At 42.9% G+C, this 6,855-nt stretch overlaps 1 pseudogene; it reads left to right on the top strand.

The window, feature by feature from the left end:
• The first annotated feature begins 423 nt into the window (after positions 1-423).
• Positions 424-4,457, top strand: LOC122351926 (annotated as a pseudogene).
• The last annotated feature ends 2,398 nt before the right edge of the window (positions 4,458-6,855 follow it).

Below are 6,855 nucleotides of genomic sequence, written 5' to 3'. Positions count from 1 at the left end.
GAACTGATTCCTTCGAATGAACCGCTTGAAGTAACCGGTTCGCCAAAAAGACTCGGACTTCACAATAGTGGAGCGGCGCGGCGGAGGATCCCCACCCGTGAGCATGGCGGTGTGCTAGTGTATTAATGAAGACCGGAGGGAGACGACGGAGACGGAAAATACTAACATGCTTCACATAATCAGTTTTTAACGGACCGCGTGTCAGTTCACCGATGCCAGAGGCGGTCCGCTGGGTTTCTCCGCGCAGTCTTCGTCTACTTCTATAGGATGGGGAGCTGAGCAGATAAAAGCACAAGTTATTGGCGACCGCATCTCCCAGCCGTTCTCCCCGTCGTGAATCGCAGGCGCGCGTGGGCCGCCGGTGCTCCGTGATCATGAAGCGCTGCTGCGGGAGCGCGTCTTTGTGCGAGGCGTGTTTACGTCCGCGGACAGACTCGTTCAAACGCCCTAAACATGAACGCCGTTGTCGCGCCGAGCGCCGTGTGAGTTTATTTTGATTCGTCGAACCCTTCAGACCGGAGAGATGCGTGAGTATAAAGTGGTAGTCCTCGGTAGCGGCGGGGTCGGTAAATCCGCCCTTACCGTGCAGTTCGTCACCGGGACATTTATTGAGAAGTACGACCCGACGATCGAGGATTTCTACCGCAAGGAGATCGAGGTGGACTCGTCGCCGTCGGTGCTGGAGATCCTGGACACGGCGGGCACGGAGCAGTTCGCTTCCATGCGGGACCTGTACATCAAAACGGACAGGGCTTCATCCTGGTCTACAGTCTGGTGAACCAGCAGAGCTTTCAGGACATCAAGCCCGCGAGAGACCAGATCATCCGAGTCAAGAGGTGAGCGCTGACACCGATTACCGTGTCGTCTCGCGCTCCGCCGCTGCTGACATGTCGATGAAAACGATCATCTGCCAGCGCGCGCGCGTGTGTGTGTGTGTGTGTGTGTAGCTGGGCCTCTACAGGCCTGTTGCTCCAGCCTTGATGCGCTGCATCCCGTGTTCAAACACACTGCCGTCTGCATGAAAGATTCATGCTCGAGCGACCCGCGCTTCAGGTGCCGCTCTCGTCTGTGTTCCAGCGACTTTGTGCTCTGTCTTTTCATCTGTTTGAATCGTAAAAGCCTAGTGTGTTTCAGTCCGTAGCTTGCGCGGCTTCGAAGCCTCTCTGGATGCTCGAAGTTGACAGTTCAAGCTTTTAGCTGATTTAAGAAGTGAGTCTTTCTCTTCCAGGAAAATGTTCAGACGTACAACACGTTTTTGGACTTATTTGGGCACGCCCACAACTACAAAGTGATTTTTTTTATGATGGATAGATAGACAATTCATCATACTTCATCTACGTCCCCTACTACTACCATAATATATATATATATATATATATATATATATATATATATATATATATATATATATATATATATGGTGATAAAGGCCAGTAGGCTATAGAGACGCGTGTGTGTTTTCACATGTCAGGATGTACTGCTGAAGCTGTGACCTGTTCGTTGTGTTCAGATCCTCTACTCAGACGTTCCCTGGTAAACACAGTTCAGAAACTGCAAACGAAGCTCTCGCGCTGCTTTTAAAGCGCCGCTGCGTTCGACAGCGTTTCATGTAAGCAACAAGTGGCGGAAAACGATGCTAATAGAATTCAGTTTTAAAAAGGATTCTCATAAGAGTTCCCCAAGGATCAATTAAGATCCGGCTGAAAACCGGATCCTTCTGGATCCCATTAGTATCCTTTAGGATTGGCACCGAGATCCAGGAGCCGTCCATTACCAACAGGAACTTCACTTATCAGGGACAGCAAGTTAATTAAAGATGATAATTAGGGGAATAAAAGCGATTCCGTTAATCCCATCCTCCTGGTCAGTTTCTAACTCAGACTCCCTGGAGCGGAAATCCGTTCACACAGACCGACGACGACGACGACGACTCCTGCGCGCGTTCCCACGCAAATAATGTACATCCGCGCTCTCACGCAGAGGGATGCTTCTGCCTTCACGAGATATTGAATAATTGAACGGCATAAATATTTCACAAGTAAAAGCGACGCATAATGAGGAGGAGACGGTGGGAGTGAGACGCGTCCGTCACACCTCAGTTTGTTCTTGTTGGAGGATGAATGAGACGGGGAGAGAAAGATTTAGAAGTGCACGACTACGACAGATGATTGGCATGGCCCATGTTTATACCAGAACAAATCATCAAAAATCTAATTAATACTTTTTTTTATTATAGGAATGTTACCGGTTGCATGCGTTACACTTAAATTTACAGTAAAAAGCACATTTCGTCAACTGATATAACACCAACCTACAAAAATACGTTCTATACTACTGTTTATTAATTAAAAAAAAACTATATAATGGCAAACAGTGACGTTGTTTTTTTAAGTGCTGATTAATTCAAAATTATTCAAAATAAGTTTACACATCTGTGTGTATATTTAGTGTGTACGTGTTAGGGTGTCACCATATTAGATTTATAGGTTTATAAGGTTTATATATTAAATGTATTTATGTAAATATAAATATATACATGTAAATACCCATTCAATAAATATTAATACTTAATAAAATTAATAATTAATAAAATACTTAAAATAAATGTCGTCAAAATATATCACACGCAATACATATTATGTAAACAAATACTTATTTTGGATGTGATTAATTACGATTGACAGAATTTTTATATTTTATTTTAACCTAGTTCAACAAATGAAAGTAACACGTGCAACTTGAATGATGCTTCAGATATGCAGCTCGCAGATTATTACCTGTTGATTATTACTGCATCACAACGACGAAAGCCAGCGCGATATTTAGGGAGCAGAATATGGTAGAGATTTGGAGGTTGGGATTTTTTTGGACAGCCCCCATCGACACCAGCTGGGACACCCGAGCTCTGCAAGTCAAGCAACACTAAAATGTTACTAAAACGGTTTTAGCACAGACGCGCGACCCATTTTTTTAGTTCGTGACCCACAAATGGTGAGAACGGAGAGACGGCGAAGGCCTCTCAACCCGTGGCGTCATCGGTGGTTTGTTAATAACAGGGCGTGTTTGTAAGTGGGGCGTGGCTCCGTGGCCCCACCCTCCTCATCCTCCCTTTGACCATGATTAGTGGTTTGTGGGTGAAGATGTTCTCCTCTGGCCTTGAGGAAGACTCGCGCTGTGTGTCTGCCGTGAGAAAAGCGTGATCCCGTTTTGAGATAATTCAACTCAAATGTTGTGAATGTCGTCGATACGTTTAAAGATTTTTGAATGCTCTTAATGTCAAGGTTACATTTCTGTAATACGGCGAAAACAGTAATATATCATTGCTGATTATAGTAGTTCTCTTGGTTAATATCTTGTAAAATGTCATTTATTCCTGTGATCAAAGCAGAATTCCTAGCACCGTTATTCAGTGTCACGTGATCCTCAGAAATCTTTCTGATTTACTGCTCAAGGACCAGTTCTTATTATTAGCGACGTTGAAAAACCTAATATTAATATTTAATGTTAATATTAAATATTTTTAATATATTAAAAATATTTTTGGCACTTTCGATCAATTTAACGCATCTCTGCTGAATAACAGTATTCATTTCTTTCTTTTTAAAAAAATCAATACAGCCTAATATTTTGTACATGGAAAATAAAAATACTAAAAACACTCATTTTCTTTCATACAATGTTTTATTAAGTCAGGCAACATATAAATAAATATTAGCTCATTTTTCTTTCTTTAAAATGGCTTTGCTGTATGACTTCCTGACAAAGCCTACACTATTTCCTTTAAAATATTGTTTTATGCATCTTAAAGTGCATGTACAGTACAGTATCCAAAAGCTGCATTTGCAGATAGTAGGTTAATGAAATAGTTAACTATTTCTTCTAGTGCACATTATAAAAAGGAAGCTAAAAATTGTTATATACTTTTTTTATAAGCGTATTAAAATCTGCTTCATGTTCAAGGTATTGTTTAAAATCTGTATATGAGTTCTTTCGCATTTTTGCATGTTAAAAAGAAATATGTACCTCGTGTGGTGTCAAACTTCTCATCTCAGGTTCGATCTTCTGTGTTTTTACATCCGTGGCATGCATTTTTGATAGGAAAGGCGATGTGGGGCTGGGTGTGCAAGCGGCTGAAGTGTGGCGCCCGTGTGTGTCCGTCAGCAGGTACGAGAAGGTTCCCGTGATCCTGGTGGGGAATAAGGTGGATCTGAGAGCGAGCGGGAGGTGTCCGTGAGAGAGGGACAGGCGCTGGCCGAGGAGTGGGGCTGTCCGTTCATCGAGACCTCTGCCAAGAGCAAGACCATGGTGGACGAACTCTTTGCCGAGATCGCACGGCAGATGGACTCACGCGGCACAGCCGGATAAAGACGATCCGTGCTGCTCCTCCTGCAATATACAATAACCCCCCAACACACACACACACACACACACACTACAGTAGCTTTGATAGACCTTCTAGTGTCTCAGCGGTTTTCCATCATTCTGTATCTGCAGACTGACAGTTTTTTTTTTTTTTCTCTTGTCACTTTAAATCCCGATTGACTCGACCGCAGGAGAGAGAGCGCTTGCCTTAGGTTTCACGGCTCCTGTTCGAGCGGGATCCTTGAGTGGCCATGAGGCGGACTTTTACGTTCTTGGTCTTACGGTATTGACGATTTTATCTGAATTAGTTGTCACCAGATCAAAGAGAGAGAGAGAGAGAGAGAGAGAAAACAAGAGGGTTCTTAGCCATATGCTTGATATAGCCATATAATCATTTAATGAAGACTTTAATTGTCCGTTTCTTTGGGAATCGATTCCTCAAAGCCGTCGTTTTTCAGCAGTGTCTCATCTGAAACATGAAAAGGTAGAAAAACGGTGAGAGGACTATAGCTTTGTTCCAAAAACTAGTTCGCCGCCTACTTGGAGAGCATGTTGCCCAAAGTATGTTTGCCTATAGTTTCCCAGAATGCACCGCGGCGAGCTCTGAAAAATTTCGTCCGGGCGTTTGCGAATATATTCGAAGCTCATTCCACTCCATGATATTTTTTAAAGTAAAATTGCAATCACAATACGGGTTTGCGTAGTTATCGAATCACAGGCCGTGGTTTAAATGCATGGATGTGTGTTAGATGTTTCTGAGTCAAATTATGATCAGTTATGATCAGTTTAAAAACAGACGATTTAAGGAGAAGCTTTAAAGTAAGCATGAGGCGCAAGTTATGATTGTATTGTGCTCCTGTGACTTTTTCGAGGCAAAACAAAGATTAATAATTCTTCGAGTTGCTAATTTGCATAAACGAACAAAAACGATACTGTCCCGTCAAATCGTCCCGTTGGCTCTGTAGTAAATGAGCAGTGAGGCAGCTCGGTAGGTTTTGGAACAGAGCTCCCGTCAGAAGTCAGCTTTAGGAGACGAGTTGAGAAGACGGCGACTCTTCATTAGCGTCGCGGCGGAACGATTGTGAACAAAGAACTCTTTGCGATCGAATTGAGACGCTGTGCTTTGCGCCACTAGCAGCCGTTCTACTAGAGTATCCACAGAGACCACCGTTCATCTGGGGTTTTTAGGTTTGCTGAACATGTCGCGTCGCGCAGCGTGGGACCTCTCGACTCCTCGATGTATTTTGTTTGCTGTATTGTCGAATGTTTGACGGTGTACATCCCATGTCTGCGTCGCCATCCATCGAGAGACTTTCGATTGCACTTTTTCCAAGCAGGAACGTCAGCTCTCCGAGCTTAACGCGTAACGCGTGAAGCCCTGTCTCTGATTGGGACGGGACGCTCTGACACGTGGGACTAATTTCTTAGTCAGCTCATATGGCTCTTTCTCTGTCTCTCTCGATTTGTATCACCCTCTTTCTCACGCGTCTCTTCAGCATCTCAGCCCTTTTCTACACTCGTTCTCAATCTTCTGCCATCGATGGTTGTCCGGTCCCCGGTTCTTCTTGGTTTCTCCTCCCGCCGGGTTCGGTTGGATCTCACGGCTGAACATATAGAAGTTACGGAGGTGTGCGAGTGTGTGTGCGCTTGAACAGAGAGCTCTGAGTCAGTATTGATTTTATATTTTTTTATGTGGACCCGTGCTCAACTCTCCTGAACGACTGAATGGTGACACTCTTTTTTTTGTATGTTTGGCACCTAAATAAAGTGCATCTGACACTCACACGCTCCGCAGTGCGCTTTCTGTGTTTTTCCTGTTTTTAAACCCACACGCCGCTGTCCAAACGTGTGCCCGCTTTATGAATAAGATATGTTTGAGCTGAACGTGGCTACGCTGAAGGACAAGAGTGCATCCTGCAGTTTGTTTGAATATCTGCGCACACACACACACACACACACACACACACACACGACAGGTTCTGGCTTCGTCAGCCAGGTTTTGTTTATTTGATGGCTGTTGAACTATTTCGTTGTGAACGATATAAGTTACGTAACATTTAGCAGATGCTTTTCATCTAAACTGACTTTAAGGTGCCGTAGAGGTTTTCTATCTTCATGAAAGTTTTACACATGAAAGACACGAATAGAGTTTTTGAGATGAAGACTCGTTTCAAAAAGTGCATTTCTACAACTGGATGTGTAACAGCAGTGTTATTGGAGTATCACTTATGTACTATTATCATTTTATATATTCATATATTGTAATAGGATATTTTGGTAACACTTTAGAATAGGTAACACTTATTAACTATTAACTATGACATTTCCATAATAAACTCTTAATTTGCTGCTTATTAATAGTAAGATGGTTGTTAAGTTTAGGTATTGGATAGAATAAGGAATTATTTTAATAAATGGCCAAATATTTAGTAATATGCATGCCAATAAGCAACTAATAGGTGTAACCATAAAATTAAGCATTACAGATATTTT

This window comes from Puntigrus tetrazona, chromosome 9 (assembly GCF_018831695.1).
Source record: "Puntigrus tetrazona isolate hp1 chromosome 9, ASM1883169v1, whole genome shotgun sequence".
Classification (NCBI taxonomy): Eukaryota; Metazoa; Chordata; class Actinopteri; order Cypriniformes; family Cyprinidae; genus Puntigrus; species Puntigrus tetrazona.
The sequence above is the reverse complement of the archived record's forward strand: the minus strand, read 5'-3'. Positions and strand labels throughout refer to the sequence as shown.